This window comes from Ornithodoros turicata, chromosome 6, assembly GCF_037126465.1.
Source record: "Ornithodoros turicata isolate Travis chromosome 6, ASM3712646v1, whole genome shotgun sequence".
Lineage (NCBI taxonomy): Eukaryota > Metazoa > Arthropoda > Arachnida > Ixodida > Argasidae > Ornithodoros > Ornithodoros turicata.
Window position 1 is genome coordinate 44,468,754 of NC_088206.1, and position 27,034 is coordinate 44,495,787.

General features: G+C 44.5%; 1 long non-coding RNA gene across 1 annotated transcript; it reads left to right on the forward strand.

Annotated features, from left to right (window-relative positions):
* Positions 1 to 3,705: 3,705 nt before the first annotated feature.
* Positions 3,706 to 16,150, forward strand: LOC135397946 (uncharacterized). Its single transcript, XR_010423904.1, has 3 exons — positions 3,706 to 3,765; positions 15,911 to 15,987; positions 16,094 to 16,150. It is a non-coding gene; the product is annotated as an uncharacterized LOC135397946 (long non-coding RNA).
* Positions 16,151 to 27,034: the final 10,884 nt, after the last annotated feature.

The window sequence follows — 27,034 nt, forward strand, 5'->3', positions numbered from 1 at the left end:
CAGTGTTGCCCGTAATCTTTAATTGTAATTTTCTAATTAATTGCACCGTTGATTGGAATGAAACTTGCGCAGTTTTTGTCCTGGTGGCTTGGACTATCGAATAGCCACACCAAATGACATTTGATCGGTGTTGCTTTACAGTACCTTTAAAGCGAACGCGTAAAATATTAGCGTTAACAGAACGTGTGAATGAGCTTCCCACTCTGCCTGGCGTCCGCTATATATGTTCTCGTATGTCCCACTTTCAATGTGCCTTTGGCAGATACAGGGTGTTTCACCTAACATGATAAAAAATTCTATCTGGCGACGTACTCGCCTGAGGATTGTGGGACTATCGGCAATGACCTTCTGGAAACTTTTGCCACCATTAAGGAAGGCTTTGGACAATTTTTAATTGTGGGAAATTTATTTTTTCAATTAAACTTCGAAAATTGCCAAGCGACCCTCACTTTTTTTAACAGAAATATGAAGTCCTCCACGGATAACCACAGCCCTAACAAAAACTGTGCACAGTATCGCAACAGAAATACTCGAAAAAAAAAAGAGTCAGTTTTTCGCTTTAGCCCCGCCTGCTCGATTGTCGCAAAGAAGAACGCACGGGGGATGCGGTTAGAGGAGGAAGTGTTCCCGCCTCTTGGTTCCGGCTTCTTGGCCCGACGCTGTGGCCCGACGCTGTCTAGCTTCTTGAACGTCTGACATATTTTTTTCAACGGCTCAGCATTTCATTTCAGTTCGCTTATCCGTTTATCCTCAGATGTGGATCATTGTGTGGATTGCAGGGGAGGATTTTATGGTGGATTGTGGTGGATTGTTATGTCGGGCCCAGTGTTATATGCATGCAATGTGGTTGCCGCCGTATATGTGTCAGGAGTACGGACTCATTTCAATACCTACACTCTTAAAAATGAACTTCACCACATAGCACGCAACTAGCCAACCATCACCTCGAATGATATCGTTATCTGCCCTGGGGGCTTAATCGCTTCATCGTCGTTACGGTCGTTACAAGCTAACGAGTGGCGGGACATTCAAAAAGGCGGGCTGGAAATTTAAAAAGGTGGGCACGTGATAAAACACGTGCACGGCGCTCTTCGCGCGATACGTGAAGGCCGTGGTACACGTCACGCGCAATGTGTCACGTGCACACCTTTTTGAATTTCCCGCCACTCGTTAGCTTGTAACGATCGTAACGACGATGAAGCGATTAAGCCCCCTGATATGTTGAAAAGGAGAAGCGTACGCCTTTTCAACAAATCAGGGCAGATAACGATATCATTCGAGGTGATGGTTGGCTAGTTGCGTGCTATGCGGTGAAGTTCATTTTTAAGAGTGTAGTACAGTGTTGCCCGTAATCTTTAATTGTAATTTTCTAAATAATTGCGCCGTCGATTGGAATGAAACTTGCGCAGTTTTTGTCCTGATGGCTTGGACTATCGAATAGCCACACTAAATGACATTTGATCGGTGCTGCTTTACAGAACCTTTAAAAGTTTCAGGATATCGCCATGTCTGTGGAACAAAAACCCCTCACCCCTCCGCGCCAGGGAGGAGGAAAACAGAGAGTGACAAGTGCGCGCGCAGGCATGTAAAGGGAAAGCGACGCAAGAGGGCGACAGCTGCGTGTGTGGCAGGGGAATCAAAAGCAAGCGCACATTAGGGAGCTTTAGCACATCAGTAGCGTTCCAGGGAAACAAACCAAAACCAAGCAGGAAGCTTTCCAGTCCAAGATCAGCAACGTGACGCCGACCACTTCAAAGGAATCAGGTGCTTGGCGTACCATATTTTCTGAACCATAGTCTTAAAGTTCTTCCAGTCTGCTAAATCTCTTCTAATCCTTCCAATCATTCCAATCCTCGCTACTGTACCGGCGCCGCGATAAGTAAGCAAACGAGGGTGGTCAGTGTGATGCTACAGAGACACCGACGCCCCAAAAGTGCGTTTTTGGAATTACCTTGATACCATTACGATAATTAAAAGTTGAACGGGATGAGCTGCAGAACTGTCGAAATGAGGGGAGACTACACGCGCGAACCACAGAACACACTAAAAAGACAGCAGACCGAGGGAATTAAGACGTTTTCAACTTGAAGTTTCCATTTCCAGCCAATGTTTGAATATTCGAATTCTCGACGTCGCCAACCGCTCTAAAAACGCTATTTAGCACTGTTTTCACGATCTAAGACGTTTTAAACTTGAAGTTTCCATTTCCAGCCAATGTTTGAATATTCGAATTCTCGACGTCGCCAACCGCTCTAAAAACGCTACTTAGCACTGTTTTCACGATCTAAGACGTTTTAAACTTGAAGTTTCCATTTCCAGCCAATGTTTGAATATTCGAATTCTCGACGTCGCCAACCGCTCTAAAAACGCTACTTAGCACTGTTTTCACGATCTAAGACGTTTTAAACTTGAAGTTTCCATTTCCAGCCAATGTTTGAATATTCGAATTCTCGACGTCGCCAACCGCTCTAAAAACGCTACTTAGCACTGTTTTCACGATCTAAGACGTTTTAAACTTGAAGTTTCCATTTCCAGCCAATGTTTGAATATTCGAATTCTCGACGTCGCCAACCGCTCTAAAAACGCTACTTAGCACTGTTTTCACGATCTAAGACGTTTTAAACTTGAAGTTTCCATTTCCAGCCAATGTTTGAATATTCGAATTCTCGACGTCGCCAACCGCTCTAAAAACGCTACTTAGCACTGTTTTCACGATCTAAGACGTTTTAAACTTGAAGTTTCCATTTCCAGCCAATGTTTGAATATTCGAATTCTCGACGTCGCCAATCGCTCTAAAAACGCTACTTAGCACTGTTTTCACGATCTAAGACGTTTTAAACTTGAAGTTTCCATTTCCAGCCAATGTTTGAATATTCCAATTCTCGACGTCGCCAACCGCTCTAAAAACGCTATTTAGCACTGTTTTCACGATCTAAGACGTTTTAAACTTGAAGTTTCCATTTCCAGCCAATGTTTGAATATTCGAATTCTCGACGTCGCCAACCGCTCTAAAAACGCTATTTAGCACTGTTTTCACGATCTAAGACGTTTTAAACTTGAAGTTTCCATTTCCAGCCAATGTTTGAATATTCGAATTCTCGACGTCGCCAACCGCTCTAAAAACGCTATTTAGCACTGTTTACACGATCTAAGACGTTTTAAACTTGAAGTTTCCATTTCCAGCCAATGTTTGAATATTCGAATTCTCGACGTCGCCAACCGCTCTAAAACGCTATTTAGCACTGTTTTCACGATCTAAGACGTTTTAAACTTGAAGTTTCCATTTCCAGCCAATGTTTGAATATTCGAATTCTCGACGTCGCCAACCGCTCTAAAAACGCTATTTAGCACTGTTTTCACGATCTAAGACGTTTTAAACTTGAAGTTTCCATTTCCAGCCCATGTTTAAATATTCGGATTTTTGACGTCGCCAATCGCCCAAAAAACGCTATTTAGCACTGTTTTCACGACCGAAGAGTCTCGTCAACCTCGAGACATAGCGGCAAGCTGTCCGTAGTTGAGAACACGATAGACGTGCTCTCTGCCGACGTCCCTCGAAGTCACCATTCGCGCCTCGAGTTCGCGTCGGGCGTAAACAAGTGGGAATTAGGTATTAGAGAGCTCCTACCCGACGCCGACCTGATCATGTTTCGCGTTTGCTCGACGTGCCCACGTTCACTGCGCGCCGGCAAGGTTCCGGCACTCGCAACGTGCCAAGGCTACATCTATCCGCCCATGCCGACCGATTTGCCAGAGCCTGACTTGGTGAGTGAACGACTGATCTCTCCGCGAATGCCGTTTATGCAGATCCGGCGCCTCGATCATGCCCTCATGCGCGGTGGAGGTCAATACAGCATTAAGGGATCAGCTTTAATGAGGTTTTGTATGTATTTGTCCTATCTATGTGTTCCAGCCTCAGAACATCAGTTTCTCATGTTTAATAACCTCGAAGGAGAGATAAGATTCAGGTTAGCTGGTTGTACATGATGGAAAGAAACACAGTCGAGACAAGGAAAAACACGCGAAAACAGACGTTGTTGTCCTGTGTACGTCTCTTCCTTGACTCAGAGTTCCCTTCCAGCAATTAATAACCGTTCTGCAAACATGTCACCAACATTTTACAAACTAATCTGCAGGCAGTCACAGAAGGTGTTGCGACATCTAGCGGCAGTGCCAAACATTTTGTCAGCGTCAGCAGAACTCACTAACAGCTGCCGCTGAAAACCGCAACACATTCCGTGGGCGTTTGCAAATTTTTTACCATTTGATCCCTAATGAGATGCCAAAATTTTGTCAAATAGGCACTCGATGCATTGCTTTCGTACCAAGAACAAGGAAAAACATTGCATATATTCAGGATTTTTACCGAATATTTTTAAGATTTTCAGTGCAGTGCTGCGGGCATATTTCGGGAGTTTTTAGTGGATGTTTACCCGTGCTCTGTTCATCACACTGAAATAAACACCTTGTGTACAGACTTTAATGCGTCCTCACCCAACCATGCACAGGCACAGCTGACGCTGGAATTCGCGTTGCAGGAGTCGTGACCGTCCTTGAAAGTTGCTTGCTGCTCAGCGGTGGAATATTATTGATATATGTTGCAGTGCTATGTTAATCTCATTTCGAGGATGAAATGCGAACAGGATGGCCGAATGTGGCCAACGTGGTGTTGGTCACGCACAGGTTTGGAATATCCTTCCGACTACCGGCAACCTTTATCGAAAGGGTAGGATGATCGTCTCGGATGAGCTTGTCCCTTTGCTTCCCCACTTGTAGGGACGCCTTGCCGCCGTTTTCCCTCCTAACGAGCCGTGGGCAATCATGTTTACCCTCCACTGCATAACGTATCATATATGATACTAACACAAATTTGGTTGACGTTCACCTGAAAACCTCACAGATTTTGTTAAAATTCGAATATTCTTATTTCAATTATACAACTGCATTGAGAAACAATTTGTTAGTGACAGAACAAAAAATATGAAATATAGGGTTAAGGAGCCCCGCTGGGGATATGTTGCTGACTTGCGTGTTTCACGAAGGTCCCCCGGCTGAATAATTCGTAAACAGGTGGCGCTATCGAAAGGCTTTCTTTTCAGTGACGTCCCTCAGACATTGGCCAGGAACTGAGCAGTGAGCGGCTCACTTGCATATACGCTCATTAAATAAATATAACTCCTACCTTTTAAATTTTACTTCGAATGCTTTCGAAACCTCTGTTTTTACACTACTGCGAGTCTGTACAGGGTGTTTCTTTTTAACTGCAACAAATTTTCATAAAAAGGGGAGTTGCCCTAGGACGGTTTTACTTTTGTCATTGAATTAGTCGACGGGACTGCTACTAGGGGTGCTAGACTTGTCGTACACTCTTAAAAATGAACTTCACCGCATAGCACGCTCCTAGCCAACCATAATCTCGAATGATATCGTTATCTGCCCTGATTTGTTGAAAACGGTAGGCGTACGCCTTTTTTGTGACAGTTATGAACAGCATAAGTGTCACAAAAAAGGCGTACGCCTACCGTTTTCAACAAATCAGGGCAGATAAAGATATCATTCGAGATTATGGTTGGCTAGGAGCGTGCTATGCGGTGAAGTTCATTTTTAAGGGTGTATCTTGAAACACGAAGAAAGTTCAAGAAATGGGAGGGAAGGCAACCATTGGATGCTTTCCGTGGCCCACGTGAGCGCTCCTGACTGTCAATCAAACCTCAGGTCAAGGCTACCGAGACGCGCGCACGTTGAAATATTTTCATGACGTCAAAATGACGTTTTGGTTGCCCGGGGAGACGGTGTCTTTGCAGATTTCACCAATGTAAATAATTCGGGAGATATGAGGAAAGACAGCCCTTGGACAGTTTCCCTGGCCCACGTGACGGCCCGTGTTGTCAATCAAACCAAAGTTCAAGGAAAGGGAAAATGCAGCTTTTTGCAGAAGTGCCGTGACGTCAAAATGACGTTGCGCAACGTTTTTTTCCACTGAGAAAAGTTCAAGGAAAGATAGTGGCGAACTTCGAAGTCTGTTAGAAAGATTGCGGCCGCTTTTATTGCCGTGCCTTTACTACTGCGCCTCTGACTCCACATTTATCATGAGTATCGTTTGAAATGCCAAACGAGGATTTTTGCCAGTGTTACCGACTGTAGAAGAACACTGTTCGTTCGCTGCGTGACCATCTGCGAAGAGCCTACACTCTCAGAACAGAACCGCATAGCATGTTGTGCGCCAACTACAGACACGAATGATATGCTTATCGCTTCCGATTTGAAGAGAGAGGGGGACATAGGCATTTTTATAGCAATTATCATATATCCAAATTGCTATACGCCCCCTCGCTCTTCGAATCAGAAGGGGTACGTAATCCTATCATTCGTGTCAATGGTTTGCGGATAACGTGCTATGCGGTGAAGTTCTGTTCTGAGATTGTAGGATTCACGCAAGATGCGTTTCTCGTCACGGATAATGATATCATTGCGCACAAGATTGTTGTCTTCTTACCGTATGACACTGTACCTCCCATGGCCGCAGGTTCCGTGATGTCCTCTTGTTTTCACGTAGCTTCTTTGGTGTACAAAAACGAGATATTCCATTGAGACGCGGAGGAGGACAACAGCTTTCCTTCTGATTTAGAGATGCATCCTAAATATAAGATGCACACAACAGAGACATCATGAACTGTGCAGGACGTTGGAAAGCGTCGGTGCTCTTCTATGCAGCGGAGCAGCACCTCGAAATGAGCGCTTGCAAGTGCACGGACCCAGGGTTTTTCCGTCCCTTTTACCATGATGTGTTTGTGTCATCGCAGTGCGGGCACTAGTCTGTTTACATGCGCTCAAGTGTACACAGGGTCATTTTGAAAAAGAAGCCAGCAGATACATAGAAAAAGGAAATAGGAAACAAATAGTTTTCAACCGAAGCGTTATTGTGTTCACTGATCTCGAATACACGTATAGCGCACATGCCGATACAGCGGGTGTGTCATGTAATGTGACACAAAACAGAGGCTTAAAATTCTACTTCGGGGTGTCACTGGCGCTTGTCATCGACAAACTTTTGGTGTGACTTGCGCGCACTTGTTCGATTTTCAGTCGCGAGAAATATTCCGAATAGATCTCTGAAATGTGCCAATTCAGCACCTTTTTTATTTCGTTTGTTTGTTGTCTTTCTTTGTGTTTTTCCTTGTGTGAAACAGAAAGGGCATTTCGTTTTCTCAACCAATTTCAACACAAAACACATTACATTACTACAACAAAAACAGCCGGGGAAAATTTCCTTTGAGCAAAATCTCGACCGCGTTAATTACTCCGTCACGTAATTAGAATACTGCGGAAAGAAACGATGAGTCTCCCCTTCAGTTCCCTTGCTTCTGCTGATAGCGGCAGCAAAGTTGAAACGACACAGCTGTCTGAAGCAGCAGTGAGGAGGTTACAAGAAAAGCCGTGTCACCGGGTGCTTCGTCTGAACATGACAGAACTGATGTTCTGAGGCTGGAACAACATAGAAGGGACAAATACATACAAAGCCTCAATTTGCCTAAGAAATTAACGATGAAAGATGAAAGTCACAGTCGGCAATCCAGAAGATGTGGGTTCGACTCCTACAGCTGGCTAACCTTTTCAGTGACTTTCATCTTTCATCGTTGCTTCGTCTTTTCGACTTTTTTCCTTTTTTCGTACAACAGATTGCCGTTTCCTTCCCAAGCAGCACAATGTACTGAAAGTCGAGTGCAATAGGGGTGGACGGTGGTTAGGCCTCATATCCTCCAAATGCCCATTTCCACCGACGTCCCAAATCAACCAAAAGCTCGTTTCATCCGAAAAAATGTTCGGAGCTTCTGGGCTTTCGGTTGATCTGGGCACGCGGGTGACAGTAACCCATATCCCCGAAATATGACCCAAAAGGCTACAAAAAGGACCTCCTTTACTTTTCTTTAATGCTTTCTGTTAATACAGTTCAGACGTTCAGAAAACACTCTATTAACCGTCTGAAACAAACCATAGAATAAGCTTGCAAGCAGTAGGAATACATGAAACCAACATGTCGTCTGAACTGTCAAACTCCTCAGAAGGCGCTTGAGGTTTGTGTGTTTTCCGCCGTCCCGCTACATGTTCCAGCAACAGGACATACCATTCCCACCATGTTCTTTTTCCGTGTCTCATGAATCATGACGCCGACCTCCATGAGCTTCCGAAGGTAGTGCTTCTCCCGTGAGCGACGAGCATACGAATAAAATTCATTTTAGAAATATCTGTCTGTTCAGATCACTTCTTGAACGCGATCTCATTTGTGAGTGTCGTGTCCCAAGCTCAGGCTTCTTTAATTTGGATTCCGTGCATCAGCTCTAATTTTTATATCAGTCATACCTGTTACATCTAGCGGAGTTCCAGATGCTAGATCTCTTCGGAGAATTATTAAGCACGGGAACAAAAGAAGTAGTAAATTTTTATATCAGTCATATCTGTTACATCTAGCGGAGATCAAGATGCTAGATCTCTACGGGGAATTATTAAGCACGGGAACAAAAGAAGTAGTAAATTTTTATATCAGTCATATCTGTTACATCTAGCGGAGTTCCAGATGCTAGATCTCTTCAGAGAATTATTAAGCACGGGAACAAAAGAAGTAGTAAATTTTTATATCAGTCATATCTGTTACATCTAGCGGAGTTCCAGATGCTAGATCTCTTCAGAGAATTATTAAGCACGGGAACAAAAGAAGTAGTAAATTTTTATATCAGTCATATCTGTTACATCTAGCGGAGTTCCAGATGCTAGATCTCTTCAGAGAATTATTAAGCACGGGAACAAAAGAAGTAGCAAATTTTTATATCAGTCATATCTGTTACATCTAGCGGAGTTCCAGATGCTAGATCTCTTCAGGGAATCATTAACCACGGGAACAAAAGAAGTAGTAAATTTTTATACCTGTCATATCTGTTACATCTAGCGGAGTTCCAGATGCTAGATCTCTTCAGAGAATTATTAAGCACGGGAACAAAAGAAGTAGTAAATTTTTATATCAGTCATATCTGTTACATCTAGCGGAGATCAAAATGCTAGATCTCTACGGGGAATTATTAAGTACGGGAACAAAAGAAGCTGTAGAAGTCGGCGGACTACATACATCACGTTACAGAACATTTCGAGCACCGGATGAGCAGCTACCAAGGACCCACGTGACGGCTAGGATCACGTGACCCTCTCTGGTGAGTTGCAGGAAGTACAGCTTGAGGCAAACTTAACTGGAACGCGACTTCAATCGCCGAATCGTGTAGATAGCCACCCTGGCGGCGCTTAGAAGAAATACAGGGAAATAATGTTTCGACTGTCCTACTTATGGAGAATTCGGGTGGTCATTTTATGGCAATACGGCCTAGCGCTCGAAAATTGCTAGGTCGGCTCCCGAGCTGGATCACGTGACAGTTGCCACCCGAACATGAGTGCCAGGGATCTAGCGGTTTTAAGATCAGGATCAGGCTCGCCTCATCCCTTTTGAATCAGGGCAGAGTTCGTACACTTGGATCAAGCTTGCGGCATCGCGATCGCCCGTCTTCGGGTTCCGTCATATCTGTGAAATTGCGTGAACTTCGACGTGCGGGCCAATGAGGGCACTTGTCACCGTTGCAGTGCTGATTTGACGACACCGGATATAGTTGGGCAACCCGCTGCTCGATAGTTTCGAGAGAGCGGGAAAAAAGTGCTAGCTGGCAAATTCTGGGCGCTCGGAAAGCCCCACGCGAACATGCGAGGTTGCTTTGTTTCGACCAAGGAACATGACTGTTCGGGATCTGGAAAAAAAGTTGCCACGAAATGACCACCCGAATTCGCCATTATGCTGCGAGGGTGTCCGCCTTGGCAATAGTTGTGAATTCGGCATTACCATCAAATGTGGTTGTCATCGCGACGTTTGTTTGGGTTTGAGATGATTATGTAAAGGTGTATGCTGACCGATGTCACGCGCATGCCATGCCGTTATCTCATTAACATAAAGGCGGACACCAAATCCAATAAATTTGCCACTAGACTATGTGTATTCTCCTTTGTTTCATCAGAAATTCGAAAATGCCCCACTGAGCGAACGCGACCACCTTCGCGTGTATCAATGAAATAAAGTCATCGCATCCATGCAATTCAGCCGACATACGCCTTCACATAATCGCCGCAAACACACAAACAAACATCGCCATGATAACCACAGCTGAGGGCAACGCCGAGTCAACAGCTCGTGCCAAGGCGGACACCCCCGCAGAAACAGTGACACAGTCGAAACGCTATTTGCCTTTATTTCTCTTATAAGAGCCGCTATGGTTGCTCTCTCCCCGACTTTAGCAGAGCCATTTGGACAGAGCTCTGGACTTTAGCTCCGCCAGTCGAAGTAGCGTTCCAGTTAATTCTGCTTCGAGCTGTACATTGGATTCCCGCACACTTGGGAGCCGCAACGTCGCTGACGCTCTTTTGGCGACCACTTGCGGTTTACAGTACACTCCAAGAACAGAACTTCACCGCATAGCACACTGTACACCAACCGTTGCCATGAATGATAGGGTTATCGCTTCTGATTCGAAGAGAGAGAGGGGGGGGGGGGCGTACACCTTTTTGTGGCAATTTGGATATATGAAAATTGCCACAAAAAGGCGTACACCCCCCTCTGTCTTCCAATGACAAGCGATAACCCTATCATTCGTGGCAATGGTTGGCGCACAGTGTGCTATGCGGTGAAGTTCTGTTTTTAGAGTGTAGACGACAGCGTCAAATACGTAGGTCCGTAGCGCGCGCTGTGATTACTTTTGTGCTCCATCAGTGCCTCGAGCACATCATGTGGACATCAGGCTTTAATATCGCAATTGCAACGTGCTCCCGAAAGTCAATAATTAAAAAGTTCATTAAAATATCATATGTTAATTAGTCCCCTAACTGACAAAATATACGGTTTCGTAGAACAGCCCGGTCGAGTAATTCAATAACAAATGTAAAAGCGTCCTTGGGCAACTTCCCTTTATATGAAAATTTGTTGCAGATAAAAAGAAACACCCTGTATATGCATTCGCATGGGAGCTGGCTTCGTGAACGTGGAAAGTATCTTCAGAAGGTTGTTGGGGTATTTCCACACCTACTACTTCCAGTCGGAGGCAGCCGACTGTTCGTTATACGTACCCCAGTCAACACACATGGTGCATGGAATGCATATTCAACGTTGAGTATGGTTGTAGAATGTGGTTAGAATGTGGTCATTTACGAAGGTTACACGAGGAAATTTCAACGCGCGGACCGCACTGTGTAAATATAACGCATATTCCTCGTTGGTCGAACAACAGCAAAGAGGGGAACGCTAGCGCGACGCTGATTCTCTGTACGAAAATTACGCCACAAGGAATGTGGATTGCGCAACGTTTTTCCTGGGATAGTTTTACATCCAAATTTCGCGTGGCAAATGTACTCATCAAAACAATTAACGTTGATTTCTTATAGGTGAGTCAACAGCATATTTGTATGCGTTTCTGCAACGCATATTCCTTGCTGACCGAACAGCGGCGACCGAAAAGAGGGGAACGTTAGCGCGACGCTGATTCTCTGTACAACAACGTAAATTAGCAGCAGCCTTCAACAGGGCTTGCAAATGTCGAAGCCAGGCTGCTGTTCCAGTGTCGACTTTCCCCCTTAATCTTTAATAAACCCCCTTGTATTTTCTGTTTGTATTCTCGGATCCATTGTACCTTTTTCTTCGTATATATATATATATATATATACACACACACACACACAAGTACCTTTAAGCAGTGTTCATGCGGGAGGAGCGTACATGGGTCGTGATAAACTTGTCACGTGAAAAAAAAAAAGGAATGCACACATGTGATATAATGAATGCTAACCCAAGCTTCCATCATAGTAGGTTAAAGCGGAAGCACTTGGAGTGCAGTACCTTAAAAGTACTATCTACTTGACTGCCTCGGCCTCATTGACGAACCTGGCAGTTTGCTTTTTTTGTGTTTTTATGTTGAATAAGACAATGCACTAACATGCCTGTTGAGATGTCTGGTGAAAGTTGCAATAATTGTGCATTGAATATACAAGCAAGTCATTGCCTTAAAACTTAAAGTTGCTGGTGAAGTAGCATTCCATCACTGCTTCAAACAAGTGTTTACTAATTTTTATCGTGTAGCCATGTAAGGCTCGTATGAGCAGAAACGTCCATTTGTAACAACAAAGACAACACGATGATATGAAGTGCTTGATCGCACAAGTAGCGGTATACCTTACTTTACTGCATGTGGGTAGTTACATGTAAGGTGTACAGGGTGGGTGCTGTAACAGGTGAGTCACATTTTCGCGTGTGACGCTATACCTACTTGACAGACAGGCTTCCGCCACCCCACAGTAAGTAATTTGTGCCAGAGAAATGTACGAAAAAAGTAAGAAAAAAATAAATACGACCACGCAAACTTTCGTCTTCGTGCATTTCCTATGCGCTATACCGATGGATTGAGACGAAAGTTTGCGTGGTCGTATTTATTTTTTTACGCAGTGCATGGCAACCACAATTTTTTCGTAGGATTTTTATGTGACTGACCTTTTAGAGCACCCACCCTGTGCATATGTAAACTCCTCAGGCAGCTATAAATAAAGCAACTAAGATGCTCACACTTGCAAATGCAGGTTGCAGTGCATCATTGCAACGAGTGTTCCGTGAATTTTGAGAGCAAGCCTTGTTTTTTTCCAGGACCTGCCATTTTTGGGGTCAGCCAATAAACACATTTCTTTTGGGTATAATATGTGACACCCCTGTTACACCCATCATTGGGGTGTAGCATTTACACTCATAAGGGTGTGAGTTATCTAACACTCATCTTACACTCATATAGGGGTGTAAAAAAATTTGCTGTGAGCCTTGTTGGCTAATCGCAGATAAATGATGTAAAGAAATACAATGTAACCATGGCACGTAGAGAACGAATAGGACCCGCGTAGCGGCTCGCTTTTTTTTTTTTTTTACTTTTCCACGGAACACGGTAAAATTTGGCCCTATACGAGTTTCTATCAATCACCACCCAACTGTGTAGCAGTTGACGTTGTTTGGTATTTAGCTGTTTGCATGCACCACAAGCGCAATGCAAAGAAACCGCGGATGCCAATCTGTACAACGTGATCCACTCTCTTACCACTGACGGCGAGCGCTCCCGCAAGATGGCGCTTCGTTAGGAGAAACACATCGTCTCGGTCCCTATACAGAGATGTGAACCAGATGTTTTAAAATTGTGTATTCATTATCCTGCACAAGCCTCGCTGAGATACCACTTGAGATAATGCCCTGATCACTCTTGTTAGGGCGCTTGCAGCTTGGTCATTCCAGGCCAAATCACCCAAAGGTCGTGCTTGACCCCCTCCAGTTTTGTTCCCAAAAATTATCATGGACTCCTTACTGCAAATAAAGTTTTTCCCGAGTCTCCAAAAAATTTCCAAAAAATTTCCCGAGTCTCACGGCACTATGTTGAACTGCTGGCGATTTAGGCCAGGTCAAAGTTCGTCAGAATCTCGAAAACCATGCTGGGAAAAAAGTGACCTACTGAGCAGGGTTTTGCGTGTAGGTGGACGTTAGTGGCATAGAATGAAAGAGCGTGTCCTTAACATTCTGCGAATATCAAGTTTTTCCCACGTGTTCCATTTTCGGCCATCGTAAGAGAGCTGCTCTTTGGCGCTATTTCTTACAACTTTGCGTCTTGGTTAGGGCACTTTTCGCACAAGCTGGAGGAGCAAAAAAATTCAACGTATTCTGGACCTTCCATACTTCAAAATCACATGTTTTGAAGGCCAAGCATGTAATACCTTTTGCCACATTTAATTCCAAATGTGGTACTTTTGGCAAAGTTGGCCAATTCCAATGCCATTTTTGAAAATGAAGCGGTCGGCCGAGAAAAATCCAAATGGGTGGAGATGACAAATCAATATCAATACTAACGCATATTAAAAAATTAAGAAGGTACTTTTTGATAAGGACCAGAAAATATTTTTTATATTCCACATGGTTACACGAGGGCCGCACGAGACGGCTCCCTGTGAGGCGCGCGAAAAGGTCGCGTGCCTAGGTTTCACAAGCCGCGTCCTGCGGCCGGACATGAGCATGTCCCTTTTTTTGCCAGTCCTTTTGTCAGTAAACTGCGTAGTTTTTATTGTTATCGGTGCATTGGTAAGTATTGTTAGTAGGTGTTTCTCAGAGTCTTTCATTCGCGGCGTTTTAAAGTGGTAGTTTATGATCGTCTTTCTCACATGTGATGCATGCCGGGTTACCAAAAAGGTTGTTATTGCTCCACGTTTCTTGCTGAAGTCGTTGTGTCAACATGTTGAACAATGGCCGAAGTAGGAATGTCAGGAGGCACTTCTGAATCTCCTCAACACCTTAGGGAAGTCGTTGTTTTCCTTCGCTATGGTTGTCTAGAGCTTACACTTCAGCGTATATTTAAATAGCTGAAGGCAAAACGCGCACAACGTGCCAGTGAATAATGTGACAAATGCTCGCGAGTAACCGTCAGCAAATCCGAGCGTGCAAAATGATGGACTGCGGTATGAAAGTGCGTGGCACGCACGGAAACTTCAGTCGGAGCAGCGTTCAAGATCTACCTTTTCGCCGTACAGAGGAAATTGTAGTGGCCACTTTTAATGAGATACCCTGCCAATGGTCGCCTTTGCTTTTTAACGTTTGAAAAGGAAACCGTTGTGCATTCATTTATGTGGGTATATTTTTGTTCTTACTTCAAACTGTTACAATCGCGAAAATAAAATATGTAGACTGTCTGAATTGCAAATAAACAGTTTTTATCATTCCAGCCTGCTTGGGTGATTATCAGCAGCCACCTGTTCGGTGTGGATAGATTAGCAAGCACGACATGAACGTCTCGGGCTAGTACGCGATAGTAGCATAGATGTGACTTAGCTGTATATAATGTCTGTTCTGGTCCTCCATAACGGATAGGAAAACTTCACCACACGAAAAAACGTTATTCGCCGAATCAAGCCTCGCGCCCCAGCGTAGCTATGTGTAGAGTGGGTGGGCATAAAAAAAAATATTTTCTCGCCCTTATCAAAAAGTACCGTCTTAATTTTTTATATGCATTAGTATAGACATTGATCTGTCATCTCTACCCATTTGAATTGTTCTCGCCCGACCGCTTCATTTTCAAAAATGGTGTTGAAGACGGCCAACTTTACCAAAAGTACGACATTTGCGATTAAATGGGGCAAAAAGTATTGTGTGGCCGGCCTTCAAAACATGTGATTTTGAAGTATGGAAGGTCCAGAACACGCTGAAGTTTTTTGTCTCTTCGAGCTTGTGCGAAAAGTGCCCTTAGCAAGGCGCAAAGTTGTAAGAAATAGCGCCAAAAAGCAGCCCTGTTTCGCTGGCCGAAAAGTAAACACGAGAGAAGAACTTCATATTGGCAGAATGTTAGGACCACGCTCTTTCATTCTATGTCACTAAAGTCCACCTAGACGCAAACCCCTGCTCACTAGATAACTTTTTTCGTAGCATGGTTTTCGCGATTCTGACAAACTTTGACCTCGGCTAAATCGACAGCGGTTCAACATTGTCCAGTAAACTTGAACATAGGGTTCAATGGACCAATCCCAACATGCACCTGGCACTTGTCCATAGCGGACCCCCCCCCCCCCCCCTCGGAAAAATCCTAGATCCGCCCCTGGTTGTTACAGCAGCAGCATCCACACGTGATGATGAACAGTGCTGTTTTTGTGTTTTATCGTGTATTTTTACTGCTTCACTGTATGAAAATTGCTTGTTTAGCATTGTTCTTTTATGCAGTGCTTCTGTGCTGTGACAGTATCTACTGCGACGTAAGAGAACAAAACTTGCAATCAACATTTTCTCTTAAAAACTAATGCACTGTTGTTATTACACTTCCACAAGGAGGAACACGTACAGTGAACTTCTGTCTCACATGGAGCCCTGGAATGGTCCCAGTGATTACGACGTAGGAACTATAGGTAGGAAACTGATGTGGTAGCTCAGTTTTTCGCCCTGTTAACCAGGTAGGGCGACATATGAAAAAAAAAAAAAAAGAGAAGACTGCATGTCTATCTTCGATTTCAGATGTATACCCACGCTGCCTCTTCAAAGCGTAGGCACTCCATTGCAATCCAATTTTCGGACCCGGTAACAAAATCTGCTCATCGACACCCCAAAGCGCTATCTGCCCAACGTCATGGTCTCGTCTGAGAGTTGGGTCGGAGAACAAGAGGACGCCAGTTCAAATCTTGTTTCCTTGAGGACCCCTTGCAGCTTGGAGTATGGAAGCAAATTCGGTGCTTCTAAACCTCTCAAGACATTCACCCAGCTTGCGAAAAGACCCGAGCTGCTCTTGATGTATCCAGGTTTGTAGCACGAGCATCAAATAGCTTAACGGGCATTGGCAGAACTCCACCATTTCCACGACGTCTTCTCCAGTCCTAGCCCCGTACACTCATCGGTCTAATGTTTTGACGTCGAAGATTCCTCCACAACTGTGGCAGTGCAGTGCAAGAGAGCTCAGGCGGGGCTAGAGCAATGCACGGGCCGGAATTACTGGCAGACCCGGCCCGTACCCAAAGCTACGATGTCTTACCAGACTCTAGTCCGACCCGGCTGCCTAAAACTCACCCCGGCCCGACCTGTACCCGGCGCTAAGGAGGCTTACTCAATCCAACTGTTGTTACTTTTAAACTTGTAATGTAACAGTTCCTGCCTGAACTCTTTCAGTCCATAGCAATGTAAACAGTGGTGATTGTGAAAGGGCTCGCCGTTGTCGGCCTCACAGAGGTGGGCAACGTCACCGCTGACGCCATTGGAGAACGTGCGTCCTGGGCCGACTTCTAAGGGAACTGTGCCGACATATGCCTGAAAGCGTCTGAGGAAAACCCAGGAAAAATCCCAGACAGCAAAGCCGGCACCGGGATTCTTGTTTCCGAGGGTTTGTTTGTTTACATTGCTCTGGTACACGGGTTCGAATCCCAGAGCAATGTAAACAAACAAACAAGAAAACACCCGTCGGCCAATGAGGCTTTCGGCGGACTCCGGAGGCGCCAATCTGAAAAAGAAACAAACAAACGTGGTTGGTGGATTCGAAAGATTCGATTCGCCGTTTTGGGCACTGGGATTCGGAATCCCGAATCTCAAATCCATGCCTAGGATTCAAGGATTCGAGGGTTCGCGGATTCGGTTGGTACATCCCTAATTTTTACTAGGGATGCGCCAACCGAATCCGCGAATCCTCGAATCCTAGGCAGGAATTCGTGATTCGCGAATCCGAATCCCAGTGCCCAAAACAGCGAATCGCATCTTTCGAATCCACCAACCACGTTTGTTCGTTTCTTTTTAAAGGAGCATGGAAATCATTTGGAACATATATTTTTCACCACATTGATATGAAAATACTACCTTCACAAACTTTCACTCAAAATATTTCCTTCGAAAAGTGCGAATTTCCTGACAAAATTAGTTTGCAAGAATGCGCTCCGCGGCGACAGTCTCCCCCAAGCCGAGTCTGGCTTGTGGTGACGTCAGGCGGCCGACACTTCATTGGCTACCGAAAGCGTCCGCTCCCCGCCAGAATCGTCTGCTACACTCTTAAAAATGAACTTCACCTCATAGCACGCTCCTAGCCAACCATTATCTCGAATGATATCGTTATCTGCCCTGATTTGTTGAAAACGAGGGGCGTACGCCATTTCTGTGACACTTATGCTGTTCATAATTGTCACAGAAAAGGCGTACGCCCCGTGATTTCAACAAATCAGGGCAGATAACGATATCATTCGAGATAATGGTTGGCTAGGAGCGTGCTATGCGGTGAAGTTCATTTTTAAGAGTGTAGCTCCGGAATCGTGGCGACTTACCGACTGAGACGCTGTTGCTATTTATTTGCGTTTGACATTCACTCGCGTTCTTACATGATTTATCTCGTACGTTTCGGATAAAACAAGACTGCGGCAGTGTAAAAGGTGTGGCTAGGCCTCTGTGTTGCCGTGACGGCCCTGGTTGAGGTGGATCGCACGTGGTTGTGGTTTCTTTTCCGATTGTGCTGAGGTGTTGTTAGTTAGTGAACAGTATTGTGCCTGTGTCTGCAGCATATATATGATACGACTAAATACATTCCTGTGAGTTGGAGATTTATTCCATGTGCCATTGTTGTATGCTGCGTATGACCATTCAAAAAAGAAAACGCTTATTTGGCCATGTGTTTTAGGGTTTCCCACAGATCGTTAGCAGATGAACTCTACTGTCTTTATTTTGGTATCCATGTTGTTGTGCTTGTGGAGACGTTGCGGTCCTGGTATCAGTACGATATGGTAAGCGCAATGTTACACAGCTATGCATTCATCGGTCCGCTCTTTCGCCTCGGAGATGCCAGTGTCCATGCGGTTCAGAGCCCATAGTGTTGACCACAACACGGAGAAGTCATGATGGTCGACGACCTCTTCAAGTGAAAACACTGGTCACTGCACCGCGTCACTGCGCCTGTAGTCGATGAACAACATGTTAAACAAATTACACTTAGGAAGAAGTACATGCCCAGACACAGGGGCGGATTTAGAGGTCTGTCATGGGGGGGGGGGGGGGGGTCTTGAGGAAATTTCGTGCTTTGCGGCACAGCATCATCCAGGAGATAGGGTTTTTACAGCACAACATCCCTGTAAACCACAAATATCCCGGCGATGTCCGTGCAAAATCGTGAAAAAGATATTTGGATATCCCAGGGCTTATTTCAGAGAGCCTGTAGACGTCACATGTACGTCCAGGAGACTTACTTTGTCCCACGGTTTTCCACATTCAAGGAATGTTGCATATACATCACCACAGGATATTTGGATATTTCCAGGATGTGGTTAAATCCCTGAGCACGTGTCAACGCTTGATGGGCTCTGTACGGAACGGACATAAGTGCCATACCCCACCGCCTAATTGGGCAGTAGACTAATCGAGGCAGAAACCACTTGGACATCCAACAAATATTTCCAGCAACAGTATACTGCAAGCAATACTGCCCGCGACCGCGACACGGTCAATCAAAGCAGACCGCGTTAGCCAACGTGCTCTCACCCTTCCCATCCGACACATACGCGGACTTGAAGGAAGACCAGAGCAAATGGATAGAGCACATACTGAAATACAAGATGTCGATACCACGTTCGTTAAGTGTGTATTGGGGCGTGAAGCATTTGTGACGGTGAGGGGATGCGACTTTGCAAATAACCCGTCTATCTGAAGTGTCAAGGTATACCGAATAGCGTTTCTAGCATTCTTTCTTGTCAAATACCATGTTTTAAATTCAAGCTATTGTCTATAATGTGATTACCTGCTGACTGGAGCTGTAAAAGTGATCGAATCCCTCTGTTATGTGACGAGTAGTTGTGCACACACAAATGTTTGCAAGGACAGCAGCACGCGGGCGATAAAATATATAACGATTTTCATGGTTCCCCCACGCGTAGTTTTTCCTGATCTCAGCACCCACACAAAAGTTGCTGTTACAACAAGATGTCACAAATTTGTCCATATATCTCCAAACGATCTCCAGGGGACATTCCTCTGACGTTCAATCCAATGATCTCTGAGATCTGCAAGCTACTTCTTCCTTCCAAACATCAAAAGTGGGATATCTTGCAGACATACCTGGGATATTAGGTATTTGTTGAGTAAAACCGAAACGCGAATGTCGTTCTGGGACGTCCTATGAGTATCGTATGGATATCCGGATATTCAGGACGTTAGCGACCATGTAGGGATGTCCCAGTGATATTAATGGTTTACTGGAATGTTGCAAATGTGTCGCATCAATCTTAACTCAACGTTGAAGTGTTGCAGTGATGTTTCATGCCCACATTAGTCGTTGTAGCAATATACTTGTTTCAATGTTCATGCTATGACTGAAAGATTGCGTAAAGCTAACATTGCGATGATGTTACTGAAGCAATGTTGAATACGGTACACTCAGGTAATGTGGCGTTTACATTGTTGATGCAATGTTTTGCAAGCAATGTCAATGCCATGTTGCAATTGCATTTCTTCCAAAACGCTTAATCAACAACGTGAATTCAACGTTGCTGCAATATATTTATTTCAATGTTTTTGCCGTATCTCAAAAGCTGCGTAGAGCAGACAGTGTGATTGTGCTTCCAAAGCAATGTGCGTGTGCTACACTCAAGAAATGTCGCAGTTACATTGGTGATGTGGTGTTTGGCAATCAATTTTAATGCAACGTTGCAATAGCATTGCTCACAAAACAGTGCATCAGCCACTTATTCTTAGCGTTGCAGCACTATCATTATATCAATGTGTCTGCTGTGTTTCAAAGGATGCGTAGAGCTAACAGTGTGATTCCCATGCGAGAGCAATGTTGCACTGCTACATTGAGGAAACGTCGCAGTTACAATATAATAGAAATGTTACCTCTAGGCAACGTCTGAAGCATTGCAGCAACATCGAAGCAAACGTATTGCTGCAATGTTGCACATTTTGCATGCAACGTTGCCGAAGCACTTGCTCCGAAGTGCTCCAGTAACACAATGTTTGCACGATTTTGTTCTATCTAAAATTCCCACCAATAAACAATTCCCGTGACGTTCACTCGTCATTTATCAGTTTGTTTTTGACGACGTGTTCAAATGTTGCGGCAACGTTTCATGCACAGATGGAATGTTACCACAATGCCTCTAGTTCAATATTGGAGCAGCATCTTGAGACGATGCATTTTACAAACATTACGATTATGTTGCTCAGGCAATGTTTCACGTGCAGTGAGGGAACATTACAGCTATAGTGACCATTATGGGTTGAATAGACCTCTGCCTGAGAAACGTCATCATGACGTTGGTAAACAAACTGAAACCGAAACAAATCGGAAGGGGAGGGCCGGGTTCCACGAATGGGCACTTGTTCGCTGCCTCCTATTGAAAAGAAAGGTACGACCGAAGGTCGCGTCCTTTTCAGGGACCGTCGTAATCCCCTCAAGACCGTAACTTTCGGACGCGACGTTGTTCGCCTCTAGTTTCGAGCGTAGTTCAACTCTACCAAGTTGGTGGCGTTGTCGAACACTATGACATATTTGTTTACAAACAGGGAGAAGTCTATATTAATTCAGACTGTGAGAGACATATTCTGGGACAATACTGCGGACGCACTATGGGAGATGACTATGGGCAAAATGATCGAGACGAAGACAACATAATCTCAAATTGATCTGACCGAGAACTTGAAATTAATTGCAATCCATTCTTACGCGCATGTGAATGCGCGCTGACCCTCGATATATCGTTCTCGCATAGTGTCAGTGCGACAACAGCCCTTGAGCCCTCGCGTGACATAGTGGTTAGAATGATCGCCTTCCGTGCAAAGACTGGGAGGTAACACGGGTTCGTATCCTGACTGTGCTGTCTGCGGTTCTCCCAGGGCTTCCCGGTAGGCTTTCCAGACGAATGTCGGCACCATTCCCCTGAAGTCTGCCCAGGAGCAGGACGATTACTGAATATATAAGCATACTGTGCTCACTTGCACATACATCACCAAGACTGTATAGTGCTCCTCCGGTGTTGCTGTTGTAACGTTGCTGCACTGTAAAAGAACTGGTTATTGGCAATGTTGCATCAACATTGCAATATCAGAGTTTTTGCAATGCTGTTTCTGTAATATTGTTGCAAAATAACGAAGCCGGTCTTTAGCAATGTCACATCAGCATTGCAATGTCACGTTTTTGCAATGTTGTTTCAATGACATCGTTGCAGCATAACGAAAGCGGCCATTAGCAGCAAAATATCAATATTGCATGGCGATATTGGTGCAGTGTCACTGCAAGAATTCTGAATTTTCCTGGCTTTTTAAAATCCTTTTGAAGAAAGGATTCGAAAGATTCGAGATTCGTAAGATTCGTGGATTCGCAGAACCTTTCTTGGATTCAGATTCGGATTCGGATTCGAGAAATTCTGGATTCGTCCCATCTCTAATTTTTACCCTTTACAGATTTTTTTATAAAAAGCTACGAGAACAGCATAGATGTAGTTACTACAGTTGAGATACACGGCCAGGCGGACATCCTCTGGAAGAGAGTACGTCACTATATAAGGTGACTAATTACATAAAATTCACTAATTAACTCTTTATTGGGGAATTTCTGGCAAAAGCGAGATAGCGGAACGGGGGACAATCATCGTTGAAAGCCACACTATCTTTTAAAAATCCAGAAAAGAGCGCGTGCCATGAAATATCCATCGCTGAATTTCGGTATGCAAATGAGCGTGTCTCAGGAGCGCATCACCTTCGCCGACTGAGGGGGAGGGATACGTTTATTAAAAAAAAGAAAGAGAGAGAGAGAGGAAAGGTTAGTCAGACATACGCTGACTTCTATTCCTTAAAAAAGAAAATAAGTTGGACTTCAAACGAGAAAGTGGCCTTAGAGGCTGGTCGAGAGGCCGGAGGCATGAAGGAAGCGCAGGAGTGCAGAGCCGTATATTAAAAGGGAGTCTGGCCATTGAAAGGAGTCACAAAAAGAGGCTCGACTCGTCAATCACAGTTTCGCTCCACTGATTGGTTTGCTCTTTATCAAGGGGGTCGCCATGACACCTCACTGCCACCCAAAATGGCGACGAAAACAAGCACAGTGAAGCGAGGATTTCGTGACAAAAAAGTTTCGCAGACTACTCTGATTTTACGCTGCAAATGTACATCCTCATATACGTTTCTCGGAAATCAGTTTCAACTGATGCTCATCCATCGATATCTAACCGAAAATAATACGTTTTGTCGCCGGTGTTAGGCCTAGTGAACACGGCAACCACAACGAAAACATAACAAAAACGGCGCTGTGCTGTACAATCTTATATTTAATTGCTGGATTTCATGGATATAAATATTCTTGCCTCTTATATTCCAACTATTCATGTAGATTTGATTAAAAATCCTACCGACAACAGAGTGTGTCCCTGAGGTGTAACAGAGGTGGTTCTGCCGGCAACGGTACAACGACGGAAGCAGACGACAATTTCCGACGTGCCTTACGCTCCCTAGGTGGCCTCATCAAAATTGGCACCAAAAATCCACCAATTTTGCAGATTGCGAGAGCTATCCATTTCAATCCCATCCAATCCACTTGCCACCCAAAATGGCGCTGCCCATGTTGGATAAGGGGGCAAATAGTGAGGATAGGCTGATTGATAGCGCCCCATATTTCAAGACTTCATTGGTCGGAAAGCTGAAAAAGTGGGCGGAGCTTCAGGTATAGGCATGACCCATTAATGGCCAGACTCCCTTTTAATATACGGCTCTGCAGGAGTGTAGTCGTGACCGCCCCCTGGTTGTGCAGGACTGCGCCGAGCAGAGTGACAAAAGAGAAGTTAGGGTAACCAAGTTGTCGTAAGTGCCGCTGGAGGACGAGTCGTTGAGTGATATATTGGTTGGAGGATAAGAGATAATGCTGAGTGTTGGCTTATCTGAGCATGAAAGTGGTTTATTTGGCCAGCAGATTGGTACCTGCTCCAATCATCTCCATCGCTCCAGATCACGTTCCCTCTGACGTGCAATGAGCGGTGTGCTCTCTGCGTTCCCGGTCGCCGCGGTTTCGGCTCATTTGCATATCAAAATTCGGGGATAGATATTTTAACGCGCGTGCGTATTTCAGGAAGGGATTTCAGGATTTTTTAAACGTAGAATGGCTTTCAACGAGGATTGTCTCTCATACTGCTATTTCGCTTTTGCCCGACGTCTCCTAATTAAAGAGTTAATTAATGAATTTTAGGTAATCAGTCATCTTGTAGTTGCATACTTTCTTCGAGAGGATATCCACCTTGCCGTATAACTCAACTGCGAAAACAACATCTATGCTATTCTCATAGCTTTGTATAAAAAATTCTAAAAGGATAGAAATAAACACCCTGTATAATGTTTGAAACGTTTTCTACATAATTTGTTAGGTCGTGCTTAAGCTAGATAAAAGTTATATTAATGGTTACATCTATAATAAGAATATACTTTGAAGTTCCCCTTCAGCGCCCGAAGTGCCGTTGTTAGGTTGAACAAGACTGTCGCAGAGCTGTTGTGCAGCGTGGGTAGGTATGTACGTAGTCCAGTCTTCAATAGAAGGTACGTTTTTGAAATAAAGTGGGGCAAACGTACCGACACGAACTTCGTGCAACAGCTATGCAACAGCAGGTGCAACTTATACATGTTCACTTTACACAAGCGTTGTCGTGGTTGCTTGCAGGAACTAATAGGGTTGAGGAGACAGAATGACTTTATTTCAGTTATTTCATTTTCTAAACTTGTGATCCTCTAGGCCAGTGTTTCTCAAACTGTGGGTCATGTCCCCAAAATCGGTCATGAGCTTTCTTCTGGGGTTAATGGAGGGCCCAACTATATGTTCATTTTGCTCGCCGTAACAGAGATGAATTTTCGGTTTTGGTGCCCGTACTCTTTCAACGCCGTTTTCTTTAAAAGTCATATAATCATATATATGGAGGCCGATGCACTGTTTACCATCTTCCTGGTGACATACAAGAGGAATTCTTGGAACTCATCAACAACAACACCGCAGCCAAAGAGGAGATCCAGGAATAGCAACAGTTCAGCAACTCTAATTGCTCGGCCAAAATGCTTTGCGCTTGCCCAAGACCAACAATTTCGCCCTGAAAATTATCCTTCCTTTCTCATCAACTTACGCCTCTGAAAGTGGTTTCTCGACTCTCCTAGTAATCAAATCATACTCCAGAAACAGGTTGAATGCTGAAGCAGACATGTGATGTGCCTTGAGCCACACAGACCCACTTATTAATTTGCTTGTATCAAGAGCAAATACATCCTTCTCATTAAAATACATGATTAAATCAAACCTTGTTAAAAAACATTAATAAGCATTTTGGTAGCTCTCTCTGCTGTGATTAATGTCTTTTAAATAAATTAAAATGTAAATGTATCTGTGTCATTGAAAAAAGTAAAATTTCAGAAGGATTATTAAGGTGGGTGGTCATGGTAGGTTTGGTACTATACTAAAAGGGGTCACGTACTGGAGAAGTTTGAGAAACACTGGACTAGGCGTATTTGTCCGTAAAACATAACACGCAGGTCCCGATCGAGATAAAACAGACTTTGCCTCCAGTCACTTGGGTCCACCTCTATAGCTCCCTACAAGAACTTTAGTTCTTAACTCGAAGACCCGTTGCCTATCGGTTGCCTATCCATCCAGAACTTCTTCGCTGGCTGTTTTGGTTATTGGCTATTATTATTTGGTTATTGATTATTGGTTTTTGCTATTTAGTACTGTTACTACACTCCTATTTTAATACTACTACAGGTACGATTGGAGACGCGTACCGCTACATGGTTCGAGGATTCCTAGTTTCTGCAAATTATGCACCACCAGCGTAGAAATTGGAATAAAAGTTGTACTTGCTTGTACATGCTTGCATTGTTATCAAGGTACATGAAGACAGGTAAGCGAAACTCCCACAGGGCCCTGCGCTTTCAGAAGGATATCAACGATAGCACTGGATGATAGAGACCGTGAGCGCCATCCATCCGGTGCGCGGACTACTACGATTGTAAACAAATGACTACGTCAGAGATGACATCAGCGGTATAAATAATGAGCAGTGCATATTAGCCATAGTGCGTTTACACGCGCGCACTTTGGCTGCGTTCTATTCCGAACATCTGACATAGACATGCAAACAACTCAGGGAGGCGTTTGAGGCTTACTTGTCTGTGTCGTCCCTAATTGTTGGTCTGCCTCGGCCAAATCTCGTTGTTTATTTCTGACACAGACATTTCAAAGCCAAACCAAACTTTCCCTTTTCCTGACCAAACCATGCATACCAATCGCCCTGGGCAAGAACAGAGAAAAAGAAATCGTATCAGCAACTGGTTTAATGACAATTCGAAATGCATCACACCTGTTGACAACTTCACACAAGAGCAGTCATCGTGATGACCACACAGAAATTAAAGGTTCTCTAAAGGTCAATTTCTCACCTAGCTGAACATACACGTAGTTATTAGCCGTTTGCATTGTTCGAATGAGTGGCCATAATGGGTCTGTTGCGAAAACATGACATCGTTGGTGCTCAGCTGATTCCTGCTGGCACACACGCCGATATCGTAGCCGGTCTTGCCACGGTGAAAGTTTTTTTCTTTTTCCGCGAGGCTTGCAACAGGGGATATATTCCAGTCATTTGTTCATACGTGTTTATCTTGGCCTGCAGGTCCGAGATGTGAGCCTCCTGTTTAACCAAGAACGTGTACTAACTGCGTATTACGATGCATAGACGCACGGATATAGGGTTGCACGGGTAAACGAGCACAGTGTGGCACATGCGCAGAGGAGTGGTATACGGAAGGGTACTCTGCTCGTTCTGTTTATGATTCTGTCGTACACGTATGGGTTGCGAAACGGGTTTTCTTATATTGAAATTATGAATAAACTATAAGTATACATCCGAATCATGCGCGTGTCGTAAATATTTTTGTTTGTTGATCGTACTTCTACTACAAGACCCAGGATCGCTCGCGCATCATGAAGATGGCCGTGTCGATAGGGCTGACGTGGTATTGTCGTTTGCTTTCGCTACCAGTCTACATTTACCTTGGTGCTGTACCTATAGTGGCGTCACTCGTAGCGCCGCTACCGTATTCTTACTTTTTTCAGTAGCGAGGTAGCGATCCCGCTACATTTTAAAGGTATGTAAAGCGGTAGAGCTGCAATCTCAGAAAATTTATCTATTCGATATAGCCCGAACCTGAGCTCTTAAACGTGAACCGCATGGCCCGAAAAGCGTCCAAATTCTTTCCGAACCGAATTCGGGACCGAACTTTTTTCGAGGAACAGAATTCCGAGACGAATTCGGCCCGGTCTGGTCAAGCGAGATTTCTCCTCCGAAATGGGAAGTGACGCCAACCGAAAAAGTAGAAGGATCCAATGACTATTCAGCCGGAAGGAGAACCATAGCAACGATGACGTAACAATCGGGTCGACTGTTGCCGTGTATGCGACTTCTACCCCTGGATTATCTCATT